Here is a 14,167-nt window from a genome sequence, read left to right as displayed (position 1 = left end):
TGATTGTATTAATTAATTCTTCCTAATGCATTAGCAGCTGGCACGTGGGCCACCACTGCCCCTTGCTGGGTAGAACTGGATGCATTTTGTTCTCTGATGGCTGGAAACCCTGAGCAGGGAAAAAATGAATGCCGGCAGCCGATGAGTTTCTTTGGCATAGGTGACCTGGTGGAGACCTTTTTGCATAGGAACAGAAGGCCCTTTAAATAGTATTCCCCTTAACTAGAGATGTGCAGCCGAGCTGACAACCGTGATGCGCGGGTAGCTCGCAGCAGGGGTTTTGAAGCGGCTCGTTTTCCACAAGGTTGCTTCGTGCTTCCCTTCGGCAGCTGGACGGATCATCTTCCGACTGAAAGGAGAAGACTTCTTTTGCGTGCGAGATACACGACAGCGGTAGTGAACTGATCCTAGCGGTGGCTAATCACGCTTGTCCTTAAACAAGTTAGTTAATCTAATCCCTGCCACATATACAAGGGTCTTCAAATTTTTTTGGCTCCCCCAGGAGAGACTGGGAGGCCCAACTCATTCATCTCCATCGGGATCTTTGGATGAAAGGGGCCATAGGGTTGTGAGGACATAAAAGGGATTTATGAACGTTCGGAGGGGGAGCGACGCCAGCCTGCTCGGGGATTTGATTTCTGATAAATGAAAAGATCCTTTGGGAGAAGATGACATGAAAGTCCCTTGCGGTGTGGATTTCATAGCATTGCACGACTCTACACACATGAAGCACGGAAAGGCAGAACGACGGGCGAGCCCAGCCCGTTCTGGTGAGACCGCGCGGACTTGGCGAAGTTTGTACCATCAGAGGAAGCTCGCACGGGAGTTGTTCTTTTGCTGCCCGTTCATTCCTGTGGCAGCGCACAACAAACTACTCCTAACAGGCGGACCCGCGAGCTAGCCTCATGCAAATGGACACGCTGCTATACTCCTTGTTCATCATCTTCCTCTAGGTCCACTTCCAGCCCCTACTTCTGGGCTGCCCACACGGCATGCCTGGCGGGGAGTGGAGAGGATGCAGGGGAGGATGGGAGCCGGGCTGCCCCGGGGAGGCCCCGAGCTCCATGTCTCGTGCAATATGCAGCTCGTGGTGGCCTAGATGTTTGCCAGCCCTGACACAAAGTCTTGAACCACTAGTGTCACACGTGACTTCCTTGAGCACCTGGTGCCCATCCTGGAAGCACCCCACCAGCTGCAGGATCAAGCCCAGCACTGCCGGGTCTTCAGGGCATGCAACATCCGTCAGGCTTGTGTGCAGAGTGTCGTGCACGTGTACAGCGCTGCTGCAATGCCACCGCTTGCTGACAGTAAGTGGCACTGCCACGGGATGCGTATGGATAGAGGAACGAGCTACTGGGCAGCAGCTCTTCTGAATAAGCGAGAGCGAAGCACGATGACTGCAAAGCGTGCTTTAAGACGCTGGGGTCCAGGCTCGCGACCTAACGTTAAAGACTGGTTTGGATCACGAAACAAAACTGCTCCAGAGAAAAAGAGGAATGTAGGAATTACAAGATAACAGGCAAGAACTGATTGCATCTGGGGGCACGCCTGCCCGTCTGTTAGCAATTACAAGGCACTGGCTCTGAATTCACTTGAATCCATGTAAACTCTACTGAAGGCAGGGTAGAGATGCACCTTGTAGACCAAATAAGATACACAGAGCATAAGCTTTCACGCATTCGAGCTCACGTCACCTATAACGTGCTTGTCTACCTTACCTTCTGCCTGAGTTCGGACTAGCGTGGTGAACTACCTTGCGCAACTCTGCTGGAGCTAAAAAGGAAGCATGAACAGGAATTCGCTTGTGTACGCCTCCTCTTCTTCATGCCCAGGTCCATTTTCTTCTCTTCTTTCTCATCTTTCTGGGGGGTTTCGGCCCTTCTTCTCTTCTTGAACCTCTCCTCCTCACTGAGTAATTTCATCTTGCTAACATTTCACTGAACGTGGGCGCTCCTTCTTGAGCTTTTGCAGCTAAACCCCTGGAAGGTTTCCAGGCCCTGAAATGTCCACTGAAGTCAGCAGCAGGAGCAAATGCTCCAAGCTTTGTGAGTGTATGCATTGAAAGGCCTGGTACCCCTTGTACATCGACCTCCGGAAGATTTGTACCATTCTGCTGATGTTACAGCACGGGGAGCTGATGCCGAGCCTAGCACCCCGGCTCCTCTTCAAGCTCTCGGGGCTCCTTGAAGAAAAGCCCCCCGTTGGGGACATCCTTCCCACGCTTACGCGACTCCACCTCCCCCCCGGTTGATACTAGAAGCGGCGTGGCCAAAACATGGGTTTGCAAGGGTTTGGAAAATAGGGAGAAGCGTTTGAAATGGAAAGCGGGTGAGCCAGGCTGTGAAACGCCGCACTTGCAGGGGTTTGGCAGAGCGAGCCGTCTTTCGGACGAGGAGCGCAACTGGCCACGTGTGGGGATTCGAGACGTCACAGCCCTCGCTAGCAAAACAGAGAGAGCAATGCTGGCAACTTCAGCAAATTCCAGCTCAGACCTCCGTCTCATTAACTTGCCGCCGCGGTTCTTCTGTGGCTTTCTTTGCTTCCCATGCTAAATTGGTTGTGCAGCGCTGATGTGCACTACTGGGCAACTACCTCATTTGAGGCCCACAGTGGCCAAACTGATTTCTTTTGCCTCATTTATAACTCAATTTGCAAAGTGCTCAGGGATGCCCTGAATATGGAGCACTGCAAACGTGAATGATCATTTCACCGTCGTCATCGTCATCATCATTCACCGCTCCAAGCGGAAGGATGGAAATGACAGAGAGGGAAGAGCAGTCGACGACGGGCTCAGCACGTTGGATCCCAGCCTCCACACAATGCACACTTGCTGGCATTGCAGCCTGTGCAAAGCCAGCTTTGCAAAATAAGAGGGAATTAGTGACTTGTTCCACATAACGATGGGTCAGAGTTTGCACCTGGTCAAGGAGCAATGGTCTCAAGTTGCAGCAAGGGAAGTTGAGGTTAGATATTTGGAAGAATTATCTCACTACGAGGGTAGCAAAACACTGGAACAGGTTACGCAGAGACACCTTGGGGGTTTTCAAAACCTGGCGAGACAAAACCCCTGGCTGGGATGATGTAGTTGGGGCTGGTCCTGATCTGAGCAGGGGTTGGACTAGATGTGACCTCCTTGGGTCTTTTCCAAGCCTCATTTTCTATGATTCTAAGTGAAAACCTCCCAAATTAAGAGTTTTGGCACCAAGGTTTTCACTTGGCTGTTATATCCACAAATGTTTGAAGTTCCCCCAGAGTTTCACCAGCGTTTGGGCCCATCTCCAGCTCCCTGGCAAGCGAGAGAGAAATGGAAGAAGAGAAGCAGAGGTTTTATTTGTGGTAATTAAGACACAAAGCCAGGCTCTCCAAGAACGTTAGAAGCGCCCTGGCTTTTCGGCGACAGGCCAAATCAGACATCTCCTCTTTTAAACAACCATATTTGCTTTTTGAACACGGTAACGCTGCTTGTGTGGTCTCAGGAGAGGACAACTGAGTTGTTGCAAGACCTCCGTAGAAAGCTACGTTCGCCCCATGCAGATGTTCAGACTGTGGTTCTGCGCCTGGATGACTTTTTTGTCTTTCCTTGTTATCTTTAAACGTTGCAGTCATAGGACCTGGGGCTACAAAGCATCGTGTTTGCGTCTCATAAACAATCAGCTGCTGGAATGCATCTTCCCCGTCCGTGCAACCAAGCCACTTTGGGAGCGTCGCTGCAGCATGTGGGAGGCAAATGGATAAAATCCCACACGGGATGACTCACGCGTTAAACTTCCTCTATCATATACAAAGAAACTCAGCACTCCCCAATGCGTTTCCACCCCCACCCCCATTACAAACAGCCGGAGAAAACAAACTGCCTTTATGACTATCTCTGACCAACTGACCCATGGGTAATGCGCACATGCATTCATACAGAGTGTTTCAGGTATGTCGATACCTCCGAACACAATATCCTGTTTTATACTTTTCAAATAAAAAAAGACTGCATCTGTGGGGTAAACACTAGACAGATGCTGGTGCCTGCTATCTATCCCACTTTGTTTTCCCTCTTTCCATGCACTCACTGGGAAGACACAAAAAACTACGGTCATTCCTGGATTTGCACTGCTGTGTGGTTTGTGCAAAAGTTACTATCAACATTAGGATTATTTCCCATCTCTTTCTGACTGGAAGCCGGAGTAACCCATCAGAGGCTATTTCATACCATAAGGCACCATCACAGACAACCACTGGCGGGGCTGGGGTGGCCAGATGAGATCCAGGCTCCGGACACTTCAAAGAGAGCCATGAATGGTGTAAGCTGCGTCTCAAGCAAACATCTACTGTCACTAGTTACGTGTGCTTCAAGACAGACGGGCATTTTCACCATGTGAATCACAGGCGTCCACGTCAAACGTCTATGTTATTTCCCCTTCTGCCCAAAGATATTTGAACTAGAGCTTGAGAGAGAGTCTCCGTGTTTCCCCATTACAGTCTATAGTCAAGAAATCCCGCTAGAACTGGCCAGACGGAGCTGAAAGTTCAAGCCAAGGGTTGCAGAGACGGGACAAAGTTCAAGTTTCCCAGCAGGCTCTGCAGCTGAGCTGTCAAAGGGAATCATTTATGTTTGTGAAATCTGGGGAGACTGTGTTACAACTGGGCTAAAAAAGACCTGGCATCAAGGGACGAAGCCGTGGGCACCCTCCGCTCCTACTGCAATCAATAGGGATTGCTGGTGTTCTGCACTTTGCAAGCCTGGACTCTACTTTTGGTGGTGTAAACTGGATATGGGTATCTTGGACCTTTCGATCTGATTTCAATCCCACTCACACATCACAGGGCCGAAAGCTAAATTGAAGCGCTGAAGTTTTTGGGGTCACACACTTCATTCTGGAGGGAGAATGGAAAATGCGGCAGGGGCGAGAACGTGCTGTTGACTGGGATCGGCTGTTGGCTGAATCGTGTCCCACCTACTATGCAACTATGATGGTGGCATATTTAATACCAAATTGTGCATGGCTTGTGCACTAGTCTCAGATGCCCTGCATGACTCTGCCTAGGCAGGAAGCACTTGCTGTCCTGCAAGGTGAGTTAAAACAGGCACCCCCTCGCCCCCCTTTGGGTTTTATTCAGAACACTTCTCTGCGCATGTTGATATATCTGACTTCCTTTGCTTAATGGGAGCTCGACGCTGGAGGTAGTTTCCCAACATAGATTGTGAGCGTATGTCAATAATACAGATACAATGGTACAGCAAAGCAAAACAATCCGAAAACAAGAACCAGATCCTGAAAGGCAGGACAGAAACCAGACTCCCATGCCCCCAGAATCCAAACTGAAACATCCACAAAGAAGAAATCCAGAACCCCAAGGATAACACAATTAAGTCAGACCCGGCACAATTAGAAATTCCTCGCTAGCCTGGAAATCAGATGGATCGACTGCATTTCCCCCCCAAATAGTCTAAGGAAGGAAAGCAGATGCAGACATACATAAATCAGACAGACATCCGAAGTACAAGGGTGAGTACCTACTGATGAGCTGCAGTTTTCTGGGACAAACCTTGTGTAATGAAGCGTCCTGAGCCAATCTGGTTGGCAACGCGCACACTTCTGTGCATCACTCGTAAGCATGGCCAATTGATTTGAAAATGCAAAGGGCACAAAGACGGCAATTAGCCCTGCACAGTGATATGGAGTCACTGTTTTCCTCTGCAAGTCTATTATGGAGGAGCAGGAGAGTATATGGTGGGCACACTCATTTTCTAATTCAGGATGCACTTGTTCTGTAAGCAAAGCCAATGCTCAGAGCAAGTCTCAAGCTTGCAGTCTTCCTCCACGCCATGCATACAGGGGCCCATGCCAGCAACATTGCTTACATATGCCCGTCAGCACCAGGGAAAATCACGCACATGCTCACCTGGGACCGAAACATGTTCTTGGAGTTAGACATCTGTGTAATGACTTTCCTTAACAGACTTTAGCCCCAACTTCACTGCTGCTCTTCTAAATCATAGCCATGACAAGCTCATTTGATACTTCCTAGGTCCTCAGGGATCAGAGTGAATAGGACTTGATGCTTAATACTGAGAGGCAAGAATGATCTGAAACCATTCAGTCCACCCCACCGCACACACACACTCGACTTGCACACGCAGCCCCGCATCTTCCCCCCAGCTCTGATGTGATGATTTCCCTTTCCACATTTCCATTAGCCATCCTGCCTTTGCTCCCATGCTCATTGAAAGTTGTATCCTATCCTCCTGGCATAGCAGCCTGGCTTCTTTCCTTGCTTCCTCTATGGTCTGAAGGCCGTCTGAGAGTGCACGCTAATTGGCTTGCAAGGTCTAAATCAGCTCGACGTTTCGCGCTTCTTGCTCTGCTTGACACTTCCCAACATCCACAATCTTGCTGCTTTTGCCGATCAGTTCTTTCTTCCCCCATTCCTTGCAGGTCCTTTGCTTATTCCCAACACCAGTTATTCCCCCAGTTTGGCCTGGAGCCGAAGTGCTTTCTCCCCTCCTCTGCTTGGGATAGAAACCCCAGATAATTTTTGCACCTGGCACTTGAAGAGATTTAAGCCTCCTCTACACGCAGGTCCTCGAGCTTTGTGGTGCAGCTGATCATTCGTCACCTAACTCCCTCACTTTGTCAAAGTCCACCCTTCCGAAACTGGGATCCTTAGTTATATGCCTACTTCCATTTATGCTCCTAATTCAGTGAAACCAAACCAACTCATGATCACACAAGCCAAGGTTAATATTTTCTATCACCCGCTCTTCCATCATGCCCTCACTACTTGCCAAAACCCAGCCTCAAACAGCATCGCCTCTTACTGGTTCAGTGATGACTGAGTAAAGGCATATGCCAGTGATGACACCCAGGAAAATCTGGACCCTCTCACTATTAGTAGCCTTTGTTCTCTAGTCTATATTTGGGAAATTAATTCTGCCATAATGATACAATTCCTGGGCATACTTATTTCGCTAATAATATTACAGAAATCGCTGCTTATACCCGAATCTGACCCTGGGGATGGATCCATCCTTGACTCCCACGGCCACGGTTTTTACCAGCCCTCCTCAAAATGATTTTGACCCTAACATATTCTGTTTCTTCTTTCTTTAGAGTCTACTCTCTCATGAATATACATCACTTCTCCAACACCTTTATCTATATACCCGTCTTTCCTGAACAGCACTTACCCTTCCATACCTGTGCCCTGGTTATGATTGTTACTCCACCGTTTTTCTGCTTGGCTTCTGGCATGAAGCATACCTGCTTTTCAGAGGTTTCCCACTGGTCGCGCCTAACTTCCTAGCTGGATTGGAAACAGACCTTTCATTGTATTGTTTATCTGGCCATCTCATTAGTATTAGTGCCGTCTTTCGCCTTCCTTATCCTATTCTTTGGTATTCCTTTACTTGTAGTTTATCCTCGTTTACCTGATTTTTCCTCTCCCTGTGTCTTAAAACCAGGCGTGGGATTTCCACGAGTCTCTCCTAACCTTCTCCTTAGTTAAATGCAAAGAAGCACTATTTGTCCTGGGTTCACACTTGCTTTTACGCTTCCGACCCCTTTCCCTCCAAACCAGAATCGAGTGAAGCCAGCAACATTTCTAAACATTTTTAGTGGAGCTTTTTGTTCATCTCTCCAAAAGGACAGCCCAACTGTTAATATGCAATTCATCTAGTCTACTCCTAGTCCGGAGTAACCCAGGTCTGCACCATGTATTCTCGCGGCAACAGAGAGGAATAATAAATCACAGCCGCTTTTGCTGCACCTTTGCAGCTTGATTTAAACTAGCACGATGGATGCGTTGCACCGTGCTTCAGAAAAGCAGCTATGGATGTGCTCAAATCTATTCCTATTCAGGACGGCGCCCAAGCACGCACCTCTCCTGAAGGAAGTGCTTCTGTCCCATTCAAGTTAACAGGACACTGTGTTCACACACAATCCACAATCAGGGTCTTCCTGAATCAGGGCCATGAGAGAGAAGGCTGCCGTTGCAATGGTCCACAACTGGATTGCACGCGCAAAACACAGCACGCGCTTCCAGCCCTCGCTTTTATATCTGCCTGGTGCAATGAACAGCTACACCAGAGATTTCCTAACGCCGTAAATCTAAATCAGTCGTTCCAGCTCCCACGGCTGGATGAAATTAGAAATGAAGCAAAGAGGGAGCCTTGCATGCATTTATGCCAGAGTCTGCAATTCAATTAAAAACGTCATCTATTCAGGGAACCGCTTATATGCTCTGGAATGACCAATCTCCACCAGGCTCCGCTGGGGTCCAGGTACGAATGATCTTCTGTGGCCCTGGGAACTAAAAGAATAAAGAAGAATACAAATTGCAGAGCTGGAGCTGCTGCAGACATCTTCAAAAGCAGAGAGAGGATTGAGTTGTGCAGCAGGAGCAATGTGAAGTCATTCCTTAGGTGGCACGCCTTTCGAGTCACAGGAGCACAGGACCTGGCCTGCGGAGCGAGGCAGAAAGCCGGCAGGGATTCCCGAAGCTGCGCGTCAGATGACTCTTCGTGTTACATATCAAAGACTGTTAAAAAAGGGGGATTTAGAAAAGATACCGGGCCGCTTTTCTGCTCTCAGTGACTGCGGTTATTATTATAACCTCACTGGAGTCCACGGGGTTTGCCCGGCATCAAAAGATCCAGGTGAGGTCCGGGCTGCTGACTGCTGCTTGCCAAAAACACTTCAGCGGCAAACGAACCTGCTCCACGGCGCTCAGTTGTATCCTGACAATAGATGGGGAGGACAAAACAGGCCAGAATAAAATCAAGTCAGGCCCAGCCTCACACAAAGATGCTTATTAGCAATGCTGCACAGCTCCCTTGGAAAATACCTTCCTCCCATTCTCATCGGGGTGCCTGCCCTGTCCGGCCCACACGGCCCTGCTGTCCAGGGGCAGCTGCCTGATGGCAAAGGGCAGAGCCCGCTGCTTGGCTATGGAGCATCTACCCTGCTATTCCTTGGGCAGGTGCCATGCGTGTCTGTCCACTATGCAACCCCTGGTACAGCCCCCCTGCTCTTTCCACATGCACCGGCCAATCTTTCACCCCTGCCAGATGGTCCAGAGTCTGCCACTCGGATCTCCGTGGAGGAGACATCGCTTCCCGAGTCCAGCACGCTCTGCCTCGCTCCCCTGCAGCTAGTCCTCCCCGTTCCAACTGATGCATTCAGCGCAGTCTTTGCAGCTCGGCCCACAAAGTTTTCCCCTAAATAACTTCGTTGTAGCAGCCTAGAGATTTGCCCCTGACATGCAGCTCTTCCCGGGGCAGCTGGAGGAGCCAGAAGGCAGCGTAGAGATGCACCTTGTAGACCAACTAAGGTGCATACAGATCATATATGGATCTGATGTGGCTTGCAGAGTACGGCATGAAGGAGCAGCTGCTCCTGGGCCAGGCAGGATGGGTGCATGCCCCTGGATATCGTGGGCTGCAGGGTCTGTCATTTTTGGGACTCTGGGCCACGGCCACAGCCGCTGCACACGATCACCTTAGCATCGTACCCAGCCTCATGATGGTGAGTTACAGAACAGTTCACGTGCCAGCAGGAGACGCCCCAACCGAGACACTACCACACTGCTACCAGCTCCGGGACGGAGAGGACGGGGTCTACGAGCGGGACACAGTCATTCACTGCGCTCGTTCTTCCATTTGCTCATCACCTGCCCCTTTTCCTGCAGACCGACTGACTCCTTCAGGCTGCCCAGAGCTTTGAACTGACATGAAGCACCCATGGCGGATGAGGTGAGCCGTAGAGCTTGGCAGTACTGCAACTCCCCAGTCTGCCCCGCCACGTCTTCGCGCTGCTGCGGGGCCCATGAAGGTTTCTGCACCCTGCTAGGTGGCTGAAGATGGGCATCCAGGTGAGAAAACCCAGAAGGAAAGGGAATTAAAACCTGAGTTTGAACTCTCCACGCCAGCCCAGATGCTGACTGTCTGGGGGTGCAGGTCTCCCACCTGCAGCTCGCTGCCCCCAAATGCAGCCCTATGCACCTCTGCAGAAGGAGACCTGTCTGCCTGGGATTGGTGGCAGGATCAAAGCCTTCCTCTTGCCTTGCTGCCCCTTTTATCCTCGCCACCCTTTGCTTCTTTTCCTTTCTTTCCAGCTGGGCTTCTTCCCCCCCCACTTTGTTCCTTGCTTTCTCCCCACCAGCTCCTTACATTTCAATGGCTTAATCTCCTTCAGATCCTCCTTTCTCTGCTACCAGGCTCTGCCTGCAATAGCTTTTCTCTGTGTTTTCACCTTTCAGTTCATGTCCTCGCTTTCCCTCTTTGTGACTCATGCGCTCACCGCCTCCCTTTCCCCCCTGAATCCAACAATAACTCAGCCACCTGTTTTTCCTGAGACTATTCAACCATGAGCAGGTAGCCACAGCCACTTTCTTCTTCAGCAGGTTGTTTCCTGGCTCCTCTACATGATATCCTAGTCTATTATACTTCTATAATGCATACTCAGGCCTTTCCCTGCTCTGTCTCTGGGTCGCTGTTCTGATCTTGCTTCTTCAATGCACTGATCCCCACATTTCGGGATTAAAAAGGGCATTCAAGGTACAGACTGCATTTGGGATTTTATGATCTCCCTACAGCCACAAAATTTGAGGCCAATCTGGGAGGTTCTCAGTAAGCCTGATAAATGATGCTGCATTAACCGAGCTTTACTAATGTTAGTGCAAACCAGCTTTGGATGGGAATCAAAACATGGGTCGCAACCTGGGCCTGGGCAGCTGCCGGTCGCACTGGAGTGCAAAGGAAGTCACAATTTGGAAATGGAAACGGGACGATCTTCCTGCATAAAAGGATAATGACGGGCTACTTTTACATGGAGCTTGTTCTTGTTTCATGGCACGCGGTGTTGCTGTCCGAGGGCCCCCGGACCTCACAGCTTCCCTGCGCCTGCCCGACCTGTGGGTAACTGGCATGTCTTTTCGCCTGCAGCCGGGTGAGGTGGGGAGGCAGAGAGGCTGACTGGACGTGCTGCGACCGCGTGCGAGGAGGGAGGAACAGAGCCGGCAGTCGGCACAACTCTGGTTAGAAGCCCCAAGGACGAGAGGGCGGCAGGGGGATGCCCAGTTGTTTCACATCTCCGGGGAGAGCCTGGAGCAGCTGTTCCCATTCACGGCCCTTCCTCGTGCAAAAGCTGCAAACCCGGATGACTTGTCACTGGGGGAAGCAATGCCTGGAAGCAACTGCAGAACAGGCCGCCCGAGCCAGGCACGTCCTGTCCCGACGCCGGCTGGGGCTGCCTCGCTAGCTGTCGATAAGAGACAAAGGACCACATGGACGGCTGTTGCCACGACGACGCAATTACATCCCAGTGTCAAATTTCCCTGCACGCAGAATTATTGTTATTTATACTGTGACGGAGGTGGGCCTTGCTCTCGACCGCTCCAAACGAGACGCCCCGGGCATCTGGATGCAACGCTCGTTAGTGAGGGGTCACGGCGCGCTCAGCCCCAGGGGAGAGGGGTCAGGAAGCGACCCTGGCCTCGTGAAAGCTCCCATCCTTTCTGTTTTAACGCCAGAGCCCGTCTGTGGCCCAGCAAGTTTCACACTTGTCCTCCTGCCACGTACCCTCCAGCATTAAACCAACAGGCGGATACGACCCTGCTCAGCGCCCTACGCTTCCTTTGGGAACAGCATGAGGAATACAGGGAGAGGCGCCAAGCCAAGTTCAATTCTTAGTGTACAACGTCATCCACCATCTCTGGTAGGAGCTTAAACGGCGAATCCTGGGTTCTGCGTGTGAGAGAGACCCGGACACTTGACTCAGGCTGCAGCAAGGGAAGTTGAGGTTGGATATTAGGAAAAATGTTCTCTCCAGGAGGGTGGTGAAGCACTGGGATGGGTTACCCACAGAGGTGGAGGACTCTCCATCCTTGGAGGTGTTGAAGACCCGGCTAGGCAAAGCCTTGGCTGGGATGATGTAGTTGGGGCTGGTCCTGCTCAGAGCAGGGGGTTGGAGTAGATGTGAACCCCTGCCCTGAGGTCCCTTCCAACCCTCGTTTTCTATGATTAGACAACTCGTTTACCTCCTTGTCAAAGAAGGAGCAGACACATGATGTACTGCCCTATGTCAGTGTAACTGGCTTCAATCTGGGAACTACTCGAATCAGAAAAGAAATCCGCGGTAAAATTAGTCCAACGTGAGTTGTACCAGCATAGCTGGTGTGAGTCCATGGCTGTGCGGGGGGTATGTTTGCTCAAGGTAAACAGGGTCATTGGGGCTACCACCTTGGGGTAAGACCAGCTACTCCAGCACAACTGCTTCTGTGTGTGCTCTGGACCACAAAGTAAACTCCCCCAGTGTAAATATGCCATGTGTCCTGGCTTGGAGGAGACACGTCCATTCACAAGGCCTGCATCCATAGTGAACTGCAGCAATATTTACTACAGTGAGAGCTCCAAGCTGCAAGGAGCAATGTTTACTGTAATGAGAGTTAATTTATAGTCAAGCTACTTTTCCTGCCCCACGTTAACAGGTTTGCCAGGATCGTAGCAACTCTGCCTTCCAGAGGCCATTCGCTCCACAAGCACTTGTGAAGCACATAGGGTGCATCTACATGTGCGCTTTAATGCACATTAGCCTATTTTAATGTGCATTAAAGCATCACAAAAAAACACGCACTTTTGCTAATGCACATTAAAATAAGCTAATGTGCCTTTTTCTAGTACCTCACAATCTCTGGGCATTTTTACATGCGTTTGAGACACAGCACCGGGTGCTTTTAATGAGCACGTTATGCTAATTAAAAGTGCCCGCATGTCACTTGTATCAGTGGCACTGCATGCCTCCATGCTAAGAAATGGCAGCAGCGCGCTTTGAACTAAAGCGCATCGAACACGGTTTAGTTCAAAGCACACCCCCGCCATTTTTTCAGCGTGGAGGCGCGGTGCGCCGCTGATACTCGTGATGTGTGAGGCTGCCAGAGCGCATCAATTTACATGCTCCTCCAGACTCGATTAATTGAGTCTCCTCCGATGCACTGGATTTCCAGTGTGTCGGAGCAGGCTCCCCGCATGTATGTAAGTGCCTGGAGGTACTAAATTTAATGCTCATTACCTAAAGCACGTTAATAAACGTGTAGATGTGCCCATAGGTACTGGCAGCAGTACCTGCACCTGACCAGCACTTGACCCTATTCAGAGGCCCGTGGTTCTGCATTTGAAATCAGCCATCATGAGTAAGTTGAGATTGTATTTCCTCTGACCTACAAGGCCTCAGGGAAACCTTCTTCTCTTTCCAGAAATACGACATTTCTTAATCTGTGCTCATTTTCCAGGTCAGCAGTCCCCTTTCTCAGTGCCTTCCAGTCTGCCAGCAGCAGTGTGCTGACGGCTACCATCTCCATGTCTCAGCCATCCCTCACCTCATACTGTAAGCAGTCATAGCCAGAATTGTACACCGCCTTTCCTGGGGAGCAAATCCTGATGATACTGTATTCACCAAAACTGTCGAAGCAATCACCAAGGGATACAGTGCTGGAAACAGGAGACAAACAATTGAAAGGACAGACTCAAAATAACCAGTTGGTGGCCACGGTCAGGTCAAGTCACCATTAGGATCATAGAAAAATAGAGCTAGAAGGACCCTCAGGAGGTCGCAGCTAGTACAACCTCTTTCTCAAAGCAGGATCATCCCTAAGCCATCCTAGGCAAGTGCTTGACTAACCCAGGGGTGCTCAACCCTTGGCCTATGGATTAGATTCAGCACCACTGGTCTAACCTGCTCTTAAAAACTTCCAGCAATGGAGGTTTCACCGCCTCTCTAGGTAGCCTACTCCAACGCTTCACCACCGTCACAGTGAGGAAGCTGTCCCTCATCGCTAACCTATTTTTCCCTTGAGACTGTTACTCCTTTTCCTGTCCCCTCCGGTCACCGTGACTTACACTGCATCTGGGCTCCTACTCCCCAACCCTCTGCACTGGAGCTGGAGTGCCCGCTGCTGCCTGTCTGCTCTTCCTCTGAACAGGATCTAAACTACAATAAAACTTGCACCCGATGCTATGAACAGTCCAGCTCCACTGTGGTTTGCAGCCTACGCAGCTAAATGAGAGGCATAAGATGCTGGGGAAGGGGTGTAATTGCCCACAAAAGCCTGAGTGACAAAAAAAAAAAAAAAAAAAAAAAAAAAAAAAGCACTGTGATTCTGAAGTTCAAAAACTCGAAAG

The 14,167-nt window shown here is 50.3% G+C and overlaps 1 protein-coding gene across 2 annotated transcripts in view; it reads right to left on the bottom strand.

Annotated features, from left to right (window-relative positions):
- The window catches only part of NEURL1 (neuralized E3 ubiquitin protein ligase 1), a 250,617-nt gene that overhangs the window by 23,736 nt on the left and 212,714 nt on the right, over positions 1-14,167 (bottom strand). The window lies entirely within an intron of this gene.

The sequence above is a fragment of the Gavialis gangeticus genome, unplaced genomic scaffold (genome assembly GCF_001723915.1).
Source record: "Gavialis gangeticus isolate Ggan-Ray unplaced genomic scaffold, GavGan_comp1, whole genome shotgun sequence".
Classification (NCBI taxonomy): Eukaryota; Metazoa; Chordata; order Crocodylia; family Gavialidae; genus Gavialis; species Gavialis gangeticus.
The sequence above is the reverse complement of the archived record's forward strand: the minus strand, read 5'-3'. Positions and strand labels throughout refer to the sequence as shown.